Source organism: Sminthopsis crassicaudata, chromosome 1 (assembly GCF_048593235.1).
Source record: "Sminthopsis crassicaudata isolate SCR6 chromosome 1, ASM4859323v1, whole genome shotgun sequence".
Taxonomy (NCBI): Eukaryota; Metazoa; Chordata; class Mammalia; order Dasyuromorphia; family Dasyuridae; genus Sminthopsis; species Sminthopsis crassicaudata.
The window spans coordinates 14,232,502-14,247,451 of NC_133617.1; the positions used below are offsets into that span (position 1 = coordinate 14,232,502).

Here is a 14,950-nt window from a genome sequence, read left to right on the forward strand (position 1 = left end):
TCCAAATTCAGTTCTCACCTTTGGTCCAGGAGAGGTTCCTCACTCAGTATATGAGGGAGCCCCGCAGAGAAGGGATCCCGTGTAGGGGAGAGAGCAAGCTACCTCCATTTATGGTTAGGAGGCCTGCACCCACCATGCAGCTGGTGCCCCCAAAGGCCTTCCCTTCCCTTCTCTGGGTATTGTTTCTCCCTCTGTAAAAATGAGCAGTTCATCTCAATGTGGTCCAGCTCTAATTCCCAATCATCTCCCTTTGTCCTTTTTTACTAAATGAAAGACTAGTGCAGGTGTTCTTAACCCAAGACTGAGATTTCAGGGGGTTGTGAATTTGAACAAGGCGGGGAGGGGGGGAGAGAGTCCATCTTTATTTTCACTGGTAACTGTATTTAAAAATCCTAAGAAAGGGTCTCTGAGCTAATCCACCCCCACCCACAATTTCACTGAGGAGAAAACTGGGGCTGGGACTTGCCTAAAGTCACTTAGTTTCAGAACTAGAATTCAAAGTTTGCTCTATCCCCTGGGCCCGTTTACCCATGAGAAGAGAAGCCTGGGGGGCACATGAGAGCTGAGCTCCACCAGGATTCCAAGGGTTGTCTTTGTCCTGGAGAGACCCACTTTGTCCTACCCGGCCCCAGAGGACAGAATCAGGAACAAGGAGTAGGAGTTGGTTTGAGCTCCTTGTTTCAGTCATTAGAGCTACCCTAAAGCAGAGCGCCCGCCTCAAGAGGTGGTGAGCTCCCCGTCTATAGAGGTCTGCAAGCAGAGGCTGGAGAAGCGCTTGTGAGAATGGGGATTTCTTTCAGGTATCAGTTGGGTTCAATGTTCCTCCTTCCCTCCCCTCCCATTTTGGGATTCATGTCCATTCTCACTGTATTATACATTGTAACCCAGGTACCAGAGCTCGCCTATCTGCTACTTTGTCTTTTAAAGTTTGTATCCTTCCTCTTGATAGATTGCAAGACTGTATCTTAGACCGCCATACTCCAGGCACTCCAGAAGTGTCTCTGTGGCTTGGAGGCAGGTCAAAAGCTTTGATGGAAGCACAAGTCAAGTTTTAACATCCCATGATCATTCAAGAAGTATTTATTGTCAGAGGATTAGACCAGAGGTTCTCAAACTATGGCCCTTGGGCTAGATGCGGCCAGCCCAGTTATGGCAAATGGGCTAAGGGGCGGAGACAAGAGTGTGAGCTTTTGTTTTTACTATAGTCCGGCCCTCCAACAGTCTGAGGGTCAGGGAACTGGCCCCCTATTTAAACAGTTTGAGGACCACTGGAGACTATCGCAATAGCTTCTAACATGCCCTCCACTCTTTCCCCTCTCTAATTTCTCTCAATTGCCAAACTGTAAGCAAAAGTGTGACCCCTTCACTACTCTAGAAACTTCAATGGCTCCCTATTGCCCTAGGATAAAATAGAATTCATTTATTTAGTGTTAAAAGGCCTTCACCATTTGGCTTTAGGCAGAATAATTCCCTATCACTCCCCTATGCACAAAGTCCAGCTAGACTTGCTTACTTACTTACCATCCATTTCTTGCTTATGTACAAAGTTGCCCCTACATCTAGAATATTTTAAAAGGAATTTTTAAAGTCCTGTGGTCTATTTAAGTCTCACTTCATGTGCCACTTTCAAAAGGCCTTTCTTGATTCCTCCGGTTTTGAAAAGCTGTGGATATGTATTTGGTCTACATCATGACATGTATCACCCATGGGACTCTTTGAAGATGGAGACTGTCTTAATTTTATATTTTTATCTCTAGTACTTTAGTACACAGCAGGTAGGTACCTAGTCCAGCCCCATTCTGTTTAAGAGGAAGAAACAGACTCAAAAAAAAAATGATTTTTTTCTAAAGTTCTATAGGTACCAAATGAACTACAAACATTTATTAAGTGTTTACCACATGCTAAGGTCTAGGAATGCAAATACAAGCAAAAAGAGATAGTCCTAGGGCAGCGAGGTGGTGCAGTGGATAGAACACCAGCCTGAAGTCAGGAGGACCTGAGTTCAAATCTGATCTCAGACACTTAACACTGCCTAGCTGTGTGACCCTGGGCAAGTCACTTAACTACAATTGCCTCAGCAAAAAAGAAAAAAGAAAGCTAGTTCCTGGCCTTAAGGAGCTTGCATTCTACTGGGGAAGACAACATCAAAACGACTGCAAGGCATAGGGGGAAGGAGGGAGGAATAAGGGAGTATGTGGGGAGTATGATGGGGAATGAAGAGATGGCTGGGTTGAGCAGCCTACTTAAAGGGAGCATCTAGGAGCTTTCTTTTCTTTCTTTCTTTTTTCTTTTTTTTTTTTCCTGAGACTGGGGTTAAGTGACTTGCCCAGGGTCACACAGCTAGGAGGTGTTAAGTGTCTGAGACCAGATTTGAACTCAGGTCCTCCTGAATTCAGGGCTGATGCTCTATCCACTGTGCCACCTAGCCGCCCCCATCTAGGAGCTTTCTTAATCAGAGGGGGCACAGGGTATTTTTGAGGCACCACTTCCAGGGCTGATGTGCTCCTTCCAGATGAAAAACTTTCTAAGACATGATGAAAAAATCCAGATGAGTTCAGCCTGGTGGTCTCCACATGGTCTTGTTAACCCTTTTGAGGACTACTTAAGTTTTTTTTAAGTAAGCATTTATTAAGCACCTACTATGTGTCATAGGAATTGTGCTAAATGTTTTACAAATATCCATTTGTTCCATACAACAACCTGTGACGTAGGTGCTGTAATTATCTCAATTTTATAACTGAGGAAACTGAAGCAGGCAGCAGTTAAGTAACTTGCCTAGGATCACACAGTAAGTGGTGAATAAGTAAGAGGTTGGATTTGAACTCAGAGGGTTTGGGATCTACCAGTCTTGGTGAACTATTTGAATTGTTCAGAATCTTTGCCTGACAGCCCTCTCAAAGGGCATTGTCACTGGATCATCGAGAATGGTGAAAATTAATGGAAATAATGTTATCTTCCAAATACATTAAAATAGAAGGACCCTAAGAACAACAGGGTTTTCCTTTTGTCTTCATAATCTCAGTGTGTGACACATTTTTTATTTTTCATTTTAGTTTCATTGTATATGGAACTCTGAAGTCTATCTATACATGTTAACACACCCTGTCAATTTATAGATTTAGAAAGTTTTATGGGGCTATGACACCAAATGACTTGCCCAAGATCACACAGTCATACCTAGTATGTGGCACAGGTGTTTGACAAACACCTGCTGTGAGTAAAATCAGAGCAATACACCCACAGAAATACTGAGACTCCAAGGTTGGCTTGGTGAGAACATAGGATTTGGAATCAGGAATCCTGATTGTTGCCTTTGTCACGCTTTAGAAGTGTCTCTTGCTTGCTGTGTGACCCTGGATAAGTCACCTAGCCTGCTTCAGTTTCCTCATATGCCATGGAAGAAGAGCAACAAGTAGGCCGCTCTGGGATGGTAGAGTGCATAGAGGGAAGTAAAATATAATAAGGTTGAAAAAAGCAAATTATGAAGGACTTTCAAAGTCAAATAGAGGAATATATTTCATCCTTCAGGTAATAGAGAGCTATTGGGATTTATTGAATAAGAGAAATGAGTAAGAGTAGTTAGATCTGTATATAAGAAAGCCACTTTAGAGATTTCGTGGAGTGTAGATAAGAACGGGAAAAGATCAATTGAGAAGCCATTGTCATAGTCCCGGCAAGAAGTGACAAGAGTTGGGATCAGGGTGGTAACTAGATGAGTGGAGAGAAGGTGGTAAGACACATTTAACAGAAGCAGTACATATGCTAGAAGCTACATGCTATTAGAAGGAGGGGTTAAGATCATAGAATTTAGGTCTGGGGGCAGCTAGGTGGTGCAGTGGATAGAGCACCAGCCTTGAATTCAGGAGGACCCGAGTTCAAATCTGGTCTCACGCTTAACACTTCCTAGCTGTGTGACCCTGGGCAAGTCACTTAACCCTAGCCTCAGGGAAGGGAAAAAAAAAAAAAAAAAAGAATTTAGGTCTAGAAGACTCTTAGTGATCATCCAGGCCAACCACTTCATTATTCAGAAAAAGAAATCTGACTCCAGAGAGGAGATAGGATTTGCTCAGGAGTAAGTAGTAGAGTGAAGTTTTGAACTCAGCACTGGTTCTGAATTCTTGTTCTATTCTCACACCAGGTTCTTGCCCAAATTATCAGCTTTAGCAAAAGGGTCTAATAGATTCTAGAATCTAAAAGAGGCTTATAGGAATCATGTACAAAATTTTATTTTATTTACAATGAACAACCATTTATTTTATCTCCCTTCTATCTCCCCTGCCTTGAAAAAAAAAAACACCATTTTTTTTTTTTTTTTATAGTGACTATATGTTAGGTTCTTACTAAGTGCTAATGAGATAATGAGATGATAAGTTCTTACTAAGTGCTAAGTCAGTACTTGACAATTTCCTAGTTCCAGCCTTTACTGGGAGTTTAACTCCTTTGGACTCCTGGGGAGGAGCAAGTTCATTGGTTGAAGTATTTCTTCCCAGAAGCCCTCCCGTTATCCCACGCCCATTCTCTGGGAGGATAAAAGAGGGCAGCACTCAAGAGATAGAGAGTCTTGTCTGGACCAGACTTGAGGTAGCTCTCCAGAGGAAAGAAGAGTCTCTGCTCTCTGGAGGCAGAAGTCTCTCTTCTAGACCAGAGAGCGATCAGCAGTCTCTGGAGACAACAGCACATTACAAATATATACAGTAAAGTAAAACAGATGTTTACAACAGCCATCTCCAAAAAAGTATTTCATTATATGTCTTGGGAAGATTACCTCTCTGAGAGGAGGTGGGGTGCAAACTTCATGATTGGTTTTCTAAAACCAGGCTTGGTCCCTGCTTGATCAGATTTCTTTGTCTTTACATTGTTGTTATTGTGTAACTCATTTTCCTGGTTCTGCTAACTTCACTTTGCATCAGTTCATATAAGTCATCTCAAGTTTCCCTAAGCCATTCCTTTCCTCATTTTTGTTTTTGAGGCAATGGTGTTAAGCTTGTAGTATCAAGTGTCTGAGGCTGGATTTGAACTTTGGTCCTCCTGATTTGGGGGCTGCTTCTCTATCCACTGTGCCATCTAGCTGCCCCCTTTCATCATTTTTTTTCTATGATTTCTATACTATGATTTATTTGGTCTTTCCCCAATTGACAGGGACCTTCTTAGTTTCCAGGTTACAAAAAAATTCATTTTTGTTCATAGGAACCCTTTTTCTTTGATTTCTTTGCATTCTGGACTCCCTAGCGATATTTGTTGGACCACATTTTAGGTGGACTTTTAGGGATCCATTTCCTACGTATTATTGAAAAAATGAAGAGAGAATATGATGTCCAAGGTCATGTAGGGTTGTAAGAAGCAAAACCCAGACCCAGATTTGAACCTGAAATCTAATGCTCTTAACTGCTATGTCCCACTGCCTTTGACCTTAGGTTGAGGGTACTAAATGAGGGAATCTCAGCTGGGTCTTGAAAAATTGACTCCAAATCCTCCAGGAGAGGACATTCTGAGCAGTGGAAATGCTGTGAGGCAATGGAAGGGTGAAAAAGAGAGTCCACATATAGAGATCACATGAGTCTGCTTGAGGGGAAAGGGAATAGAAGTCAGAGAAAAGATAAGGAAAGACCAGATGGTGAGGAACTTTAAATGCCAAGCTAAAGAGTTTAGATTTTATTTTATAAGCAATGGGGAGCCATTGAAGATTTATGAGAGATAGGATGGAAGTCATTTTTCAGAAAGAAAAACATTCTTATATTGAATGAATTGGAGATCAAAGAGACTATAAGGAAAGGTCAGTTAGTAATCTAGGAGAGGTCAGAGAAGATCACCAAGGGTCTGGATGAGGACTGTGACTTTGGGGACAAAGAGAAATCTAATAATCGGTTTGACGATAAAACACACTTCCAAGATGCTTACTTGGGCGTGGTATCTTGGAAAGTGTGTCCCATCCATAACATGGTGTTGGGATAGCCCAGCAATGGAGAGACCAAGTTTTGAAAGTTAATTCACTCGTATGTAACCTCGGGGAATTAATTTATAGAGACATGAAACATGAAATCTTGGAAGGAGCCTTATGCATTCAATGAGCAAATCTATATATTAGGCCTCTACTGCATGCAGGGAACTGTACTGTATGCATAAGATTCTTGTATAGGAATAGAATGCTAGACTTGGGTTAATTAGGGGAACCTTGGGTTCAGATTCTGCCTTTGATCAGTCACTTGAAAACTCCTAGCTTTAATCTTCTTCCTTAAAATGGGGATAATAATGAGGGACTTGTGAGGGATAAGTAGGATGATTTGTGAACTTTAAGATATGACATTGCCTGTTGTTCTTAGTGTATGGAACATAAGACTTTTTTACAGATGGAGAAACTGAGTCACATAAAATTATGTGCTCTTAGACTGGTTCACCCGGGAATAAAGTGGATTGACTGCCTGCTTTGGCAGGGAGGGCAATGAAAGTGAAATATTAGGTTATTTCTATTGTGTGCCCAAGGTCGCCTTAAAACCCAGTTGTTTCTAGACTTGATTTATTATTGGATCAAACCTTCAAGATAATCTTGTGAATAAAAGTTGGTCAAATACTGAACATGCGAAAATAAAAATAGTGTTTAAGTTTCATGACTTGTCCAGGGTCTCACAGCTTTGGTAATAGGACTGCCTCAAGTCTTCTGTAAAGAGTTTCAGGCCAGACCTGAGGTCAATGGTACTGAGTACCTCACAGACGTTCAGAGCTTTGCAGACTAGAAGGCGGCTAGGTGGCTCAGTGAATAGTTTTCTGGGCCTGGAGTCAGGAATATGAGAGTTCAAATTCAGCCTCAGAGCAAAAAAAAAAAATAGCTGTGTGATCCTGATCAAGTCACTTAACCTTGGTCTGCCTCAGTTTCCTCAATTGCAAAGTGGGAATCATAATAGCACCTTCCTCCCAGAGTTGTCCTGATGGTTAAATAGGATAATATTTGTAAAGTGTTTAGCACATAGTAGGCACTTAATAAATGCTTATTTTCTTCCCTGGAAAGAGAATATGGCTTTGGGCTTGGACTGTTGGGCTGTTTATCTTGGGTATTACTATTGTTAATAAATGACTAGAGTCTGAAGTCCAAGAACAAAGGTCTTGCCTGCGTGTAAACAGGACAGGATTCTGAAGTCATCCCCATCACCACCTCCTCTCTTGGGTGGCAAACACTCCGAATAGGAAGGAAAAGCAAAATATGTTACCACCACCCCGTGAGCCCGCCTCCAATCAAAGGTCATGGTGACTGGCCATGCAGAGCAGCCCCTCACAAGGCTCTGACCCCTAGGATAGTGTGGTCCAAGTCCTGGAAGGCAGTGGGGCATTGTGGGGCAGGAGCTAGGCTGGACAGCCGGGTCTGGGCTTTAGCCTGCTGCTTACCTCAGCAAGTTATCCCCTCTCTGAGGTAATATTCTGTCTATAAAAAAAAAAAAAAAAAAAAGACAGTCCCTCCCAGCCCTGACATCCCCTGTTCTAAGGTCCCTCCCAGTCCTGGTACCCCTGTTCTAAAGCCCCTCTCATCCCTGACACCCTCTGTTCTCAGGCTCCTCCCAGCTCTGACACCCCCTGTTTTAAGGCCCCTCCCACCCCTCACATCCCCTGTTCTCAGGCTCCTCCCAGCTCTGACACCCCCTGTTCTAAGATCCCTCCCAGCCCTGACATCCCCTGTTCTAAGGCTCCTCCCAGCTCTGACATCCCCTGTTCTCAGGCCCCTCCCTGTCTGAGTCCTACTTTTCATAGTATTCTGCACTGATTCTAGAAGTGGCTCTAAAGCTGGAATTCTTAACCTGAGGTCCATAAACATTTTTAGAAAATACTTTGTTGACCACCTTCCATATATAACTGGATTCCTTTGTAAACCTATATCTACCTTTAAAAATACAAAATGTAGGGGAACTTTTAGATTAAGAAGCGAATAGATTGTTAGATTTAGTGTCAGGATCCCTGAGACCAAGTCATGCCTTGGGCACCTACAAGCTGTTTGACTGTGGACAGCCTCAGTTTCCTCCTCTGTAAATTGGGAGTAATAATAGCTCTTACCTTCCAGGGATGTTAGGAAGCCCAAATAAGATCCTATACTTAAACAGCTTTAAAAAGCTTTAGAAATGGTAAGTATTAAAAGCCTATTTCTGGGAAGGACTCTTTCACTGTCCCCAATTCTCTAGCCCCTATATAGAGGATACCACTTGACTCTCTTAGTGGCTTGTTGGGTATTCTGAACAGTGCCAGACATTGTGCTAAGTATTGGGGGAGAGGGAATCTAGCAGAAGACAGTTTATGCTCTCGCGCATCTAATGGGAGAGATAATATCCAAAACTACATAAATTACAAAATACTATATATAAAGTATATTAGCGATAACCACATTTTTCCAAATGTAGATAGTTTTCATCATTCACTTTTTCTAAGATTTTGAGTTCCAAATTTTTCTCCTTTCTTCCTTTCCCCGTAAAGGTTATACATGTACAATCATATTAAACCCATTTCCACATTAAGCATGTTGTGAAAAAAGAATCAGCGCAAAAGGGAAAAACCAGGAAAAAGAAAAACAAAAGTGAAACTAGTCTGCTTTGATCGGCACGGATGTGGATGGCATTTTCCATGAATCTTTTGGAGTCATCTTAGATCATTCATTGTATTGCTAAGAAGAGCTAAGTCTAGCATAACTGATCGTCATAAAATCTTGCTGTTACTGTGTACAGTGTTCTCCTGGTTCTGCTCATTTCACTCAGCATCAGTTCGTGTAAGTCTTTTCAGGCTTTTCTGAAATCGACCTTCTCATGATTTCTTATGGAACACTGGTATTCCCGTACGTTCACATACCGCAACTTGCTCCAGCTGATGGGCATCTCCTCGATTTCCAATTTATCGCTGTCAAAAGAGCAGCCAGAGATATTTTTGTGCCTCTGCTCCTTCTCAGTGGTCGAGATTTGTGGCAGGCAGATCAACCAGAAAGCAGAAGTGATGGTAGCAATGTCAAAGGAGAGAAGACATGTGTGAAAGTTGTTAGGAAGGTAACAGAATGGATATTGTTTTAAGGTTCAAATGAAATAGTATATAAAGAGCATGCAAATCTGAAAGCACTGTATTATGGTAGTTAATGTTGGGGCTGAAAGGGGTCATATTGTTTAACCCTCTCATTTTGCAGATGGAGAAACTGAGGCCCCAGAAAGGGAAGTAACCTATAGCTACTAAATGTCGGTGTCCCACAGGACTCTAAACTAGGCCCTCTTTGCCCATTTTCATATTTCACTTGTGGATCATATTAGATCTGCTGGATTCAATGATGATTTCTGTGTTAAGGATTCCCAGATCTACTTATCCTAACTTCTTTGTTGAGCTCCTGACTCGAATTCCTGAGTCTCTCTCCAAACTTAGTGACTATAGGCCACTTCTTTCTCTGGGCCTCAGTTTCTCCATCTGCAAATGAAAGAGCTAAACAATATGGCTTTTCAAGCCCCTTCAGCTCCAATAATATTAACTACCATAAAATACTATTTCATCTGGGCCTTAAAACACCCCTGGGTGTTATACCCATTTTATAGGTGAAGAAACTGAGTCTGTAAGGAATTAAGTGACTTGCCTAGTGTCACACAGCTAGGATATTTTTGAGGCAGAATTCAGCATCATTATCTTCTTATCTCCAATCCAGGATTCTTTTTATTATACCGCCTGGCTGATTCTAGCAAGAATAATTTGTTAAAACAGAACTAGAAGGGTCTTGAATGCCAAGCTGAGAAATTTGTATTTATTTTCTCTAAGTATGGTGTTTTGGAAAGAATGATAAAATTGGAGGCAGAACACCCAGATTTGACCTCCAGCTTGATTACTTTCACAAAGATTCAGCAAACAGTTAAGCACCTACTATGTGCTAGGTTTTGGAAAGACAGTCAAAAAAAGAATTACTTAGTAGCTTTGTGTTTCCCTTCTCTGAGCTTCATGTTCCAAATGGACTTTCTAAGGTTTTGTCCATTTATACAATTCTCCCAGTTTGCTAAACTCTTTGTCCCATCACCTCATTGGAGCCCTGATATCTGGGCAGAAAATTGAGGCTTAGAAGGGTTTATGCATTGGACCATTTGAACCCAAGCTTTCCGGAGACATGTGACACTTCCTCTGTGATACCATTCTGTGAATTTTTATCAATGTCTAGGCCACAGGAGCCATTAGAAGTCAGTCAACAATCACATAGGAGCACCTACTATGTGCCAGGCACTAGTGCTGGAGAGATTTAGAAAGGGTTGGCCCAACCCTCAAAGAGCTCACTGTCCAGTGGGGAAGATAGTAGACAAACCAGTTTTTGATAGGATGTTTGATGAGAATAGGAATAGGATTCTGGGACAGTGAAAGCTGCCACCATAACAATGGTTTGGGAGTGGTGGTGGGAGTATGAAGGAAGATTTGGGATTGGTTGGTGGTGCCAGGGGAGAACTGGAAGGTGGTTACATTCCCACCTACAAAGGACTTGGATAACAAAAGTGAACATCTTCTAGAGCAAGTGATCAGATTAAAGTTTAAGCTGTTAGAATTTTTTTTTTCCTTTGATAAGGGAATGGGTGTTAAGTACCCAAAATAGGATTTGAACTCTGGTCTTCCGATCTCTAAGGGAATGGGTGTTAAGTGCCTAAAACAGGATTTGAACTCTGGTCTTCCGATCTCTAAGGGAATGGGTGTTAAGTGCCTAAAACAGGATTTGAACTCTGGTCTTCCTGACTCTAGGGCCAGCCTTCTATCATATGGCTATCTCCTGCTGGGATCTTTTTAGAATAGACATGATTGGGGGCAGCTAGGTGGCACAGTGGATAGAGCACCAGTCTTGAATTCAGGAGGCCCTGAGTTCAAATCTGATCTCAGACACTTAACACTTCCTAGCTGTGTGACCCTGGGCAAGTCACTTAACCCCAGCCTCAGGGGGGAAAAAAAAAAAGAATAGATGTGATGTGGTTTCTTAATGGAGGCTGGGGGTGAGGATAAGAGAGAGAATCTGGAACTCAAAAGTTTTAAAAACAAATGTAAAAAAGTTTTAAAATGTAACTGGGGAAAATATTAAATAAATAAGTGATTAAAAATAAGTTAAAAAAAAAAAGAATAGATTTTTAGACATGTTCAACCTATATTGGATTGCTTGTTGTCTAGAAGATGGGGGGAGGGTGAAGAGAAAGAAAAATTTGGAACACAAGGTTTTATAAAAGTGAATATTGAAAACTATCTTTGTATATGGAAAAATAAAATGCTATTAATTAAAAAAAAATAGAATAGATGTGAGGAGTTCGAAATATTTGTCTACCTACCCAGCAAGGGATTTTAGCTCTCCTCTCCAATGTACTGAAGGATTAGAGCTAGATCAGGAGAATTCTTTCTCTTGCAAACACTTCTTATTAGAAATAATAAACATATATATTATATATATTATTATTACTATGTTATATATAACAAGGCTTCTTAAACTTCCTTTTCACCCAAGAAACTTTTACGTGACCCAAGGTATAGAGGTATATAAAATAGGTATACAAATCAAACATTTACTCATAATAAATCTTAATTTTGCAATCCCATATGGAGTCGTGGTGGCCTATAGTTTAAGAAGTTAAATATGTATTGGTAATATACTGACTGTAATTCTAACAAAATAATTCATATATGTGTGTGTCTAGACTTATATAGTTGTATGAATATATTTGCATATGTGTATGTTGGGCAAAGCATCGGGCAACCACTATCTCTCACTGGTCTTTGCAATCATCCTATAAGACAACTCTAACCCTATAAGGTATTTGTAATAAATACCTGTCCCTATTTCCTTAGTAAAGACTTCAGCTCAGAAGGGTACATTGAGTTGCCCATGATCACACAGCTGACAAGAGTTAGAGGACTTAAACTCCTGTCTCCTCTGAGTCATTTCTAGCAAACCATGCAGCCTTATCACAAGATATCACAGGGATAAGGATTGACTCTTGATTACCAGTGAGGAGCAGAGGTGTCAAACCCCAGGAAGCAGCAGATTAAAATGTAATTAGGAAGTGTTTAGTAAAATAAATAGAAATTCACTGCAACATAAATAGTGATTTTTGAAGTCCGGATGCAGATGTGTTTCTATTTGTGATTGTCACTACAGATCTAGGGAACTTTGGGAGGAGGAAACCCTTCATCAGTGTAGGTGCCCACCATCTCTTCAGCTTTCGGGCTTAGATAATTTCATGATTTTCTTGGAGATTAATGATTGGCTCAGGGTTTAGATTAGTAGATAATAATACAACATTATCATGGGAGATATATCAAATATCACCCACTTCAGATGGTCTGCACATATCTGAAGCTAGCCTTGAACCCAAATATTCTTGACTGAAACTATTTTTCTGCCCTGCCATTGCCCACTATTTCTGGTACTGAGCTAAGGAAGCACTGGGTTTGCTTTAAAAAAAAAAATGAGATAACATAATCCTGGAGTGCCCCAGAGCCTTGTTATCTGACTGAAAGTGATATATCGGTGCAGATAGGTCTCAGCAAGGAGAAATCCAGAGTCCACTGAACCATGTTCAATTTGAGCATTTGTCAGGATCTGATAGAATGTCAGCTCCTCGAAGGCAGGGACTGGTTCATTTTGTCTTTGTTCCTAGAGTTTAGCACGTTCTCAGCTGGTGTATAGTAGATATCTAATAAATGCTTGCTGGTTGATTGGTTGACTTCTAGGTAAAAATGTCTGGCAGATAATTATCCTAGTGCTCAGTGAGAGATTCAGGTAGGGAGATCATCTGCCTAAAGAATACTTCTATGTAATTGAATTAATGGAGGTAGATGATAGCTCAAGAGATAGAGCACTGGATCTAGAATCAGAAACAACTGAATTCAAGTCTAACCTTAGACACTTCCTGGCTGTGTGACCCTGGGCAAGTCACTTAATCTGTTTGCCTCAGTTCCTCATCTATAAAAAGAAAAGGAAATGGCAAATCACTTCTGGATCTGCCAAGAAAACTCCAAATGGGGTCATGAAGAGCCGGACACAACAAATGCTTGAACAACAATGCTTGGTACAGCATTCAATACAGATGTTTACTGATTGATTAAACATTTATTAATTGATTGATTTGGCCAATAAATAAACATTTACTAAACACCTGCTAGGTGCCAAGAAAATCACAAATGGGGTCACGAAAAGTGGGACGGGACTGGAAAATAGCAAAAATGGCCAGGTGCCCTTTATTGATTGGTGACCAGCTTCTGTAAAGGTGTGAGGTCAGAAGCCAGCTTTGGGAGTTGAGGAAGGAATGGGGACTAAGGAAGAAGAGGGAAGAGGGACAATAGCACTTTCTTTGGAGTTTAGCAGGGAATAAACAGGGGAGATTTTGAATGGAGAGGATCAAGGGAATTTTTTTTAAGTATTTTAGATTCCTGAGAATGTAAGTAGCAAGAAAAGAACCAGTAGAAAGGGACAGATTGAAGATGATGAAAGGAAGATGGGAAAAGAATATGAAAATGATGGGGGCAGGCTCTTGAAGGAAACTGGAAGTGATATGGCTGAGGGCAGAAGAGATGTTATAACTTGCATTTCACAAAATAAACATAATTTAACCTATAAAGAATGTGGTAGTATCATCCTACTGCAAGAACATTTTTCAGGTTTTTTATAATGAACACAAGTGTGTCTCACACATAACAGCTATGTTCTTGAAATAGAAGGATGTTAAATTAATTACGGAACCCTTTTGTAAATTCACATTTATTATTATACTGTAAAAGCTGCTTTACTAATCTTATCTGCTCTAAGTTTAGATTTTCACTGTTTCTTTTGAGAAAATGAAATATAACATGAATCTTTTTAAAAATAAGAAAACAAAACATTGAAGATATATGTATTAATGTGTAATATATGTAACAGAGAGAAATGTGATTGTAAATATATTCAACTGGGTTTCTTAAATAATATGCTACTGTGGGGACAGCTAGGTTATAGAGTGCCAGTCCTGAAGTCAGGAGGAACGGAGTTCAAATCTGGTCTCAGACACTTAACACTTCCTGGCTGTGTGACCCTGGGCAAGTCACAACCACAATTGCCTCAGAAATAATAATAATAATAATATACTATTGCTTATATTAGGAGAAATTTCCACCTCAACTAATGAAATGATCTATTTTATAACAACACTGTAACAAAGCACCAAGAAGCGCTAAAAAGAGACAGATTAAAGATGATGAAGGGAAGGGAGAAAGAGAAGATGAGAATAATGGGAGGGAAGGACAGCTCCTTAAAGAGAGAAAAGTTGATACAGTCAAGAATGAAAGATGAGCCACCATTTCTTAGGAGCCTGGAGAAAAGGAAATGGGGATTGGTGAATGGAAGAGTTTTGAAGGGAAGATGAAGCTGCTTGAGTTCACCTCGTACATCCTTAGGGAGTAGGAACTGATCTATCAGCAGTGAGGTTGGAGTTGGAGGATTGGGGCAACGGCTGAGGGAGTGGAGTGTGATGGAACATCATCATGAACTCTTAGCCTGAGGGCTGGAAGAGATCTTAGGGGTGGTCATCTGGTCCAACGCACCCTCATTTTACTGAGGAAGAAGCAAGGATGGAATAGTACAATGACTTGCCCAGGATGATAATAATGAGGTCCAACTAGACAGGGATTTGAACCTAGGTCTTTCTGTCTCCCTGACCAATACTGTATACATCATATTAGATGAATGAATAAAGCACTTGCTAGTCAGACAGTCACTGCCTTCAGGAGCTACATTCCAATGGCAACTGGAAGTCAGCTAGAAGAGGCCCCGTGACTCTGGTGACAAGACCTGTCTTCAAAACCTTTGGCTGTAGCAGGTGTAGAAGCAGTTTCTGAGCTGCCTCCCCACAGGGGTGACTTCCCAGGATGATGGCCGCCAGGACCAGGCTAGAAGCCCAGCTGTTCCCAAGGTGCTTGAGCTCCATTTTCTGTACTGTCTTCATAGGATTGGAGAGGCCTT

General features: G+C 40.9%; 1 protein-coding gene across 1 annotated transcript in view; it reads left to right on the forward strand.

The window, feature by feature from the left end:
* Window positions 1-14,950, forward strand: part of NIPSNAP1 (nipsnap homolog 1) — a 40,184-nt gene that overhangs the window by 1,605 nt on the left and 23,629 nt on the right. The window lies entirely within an intron of this gene.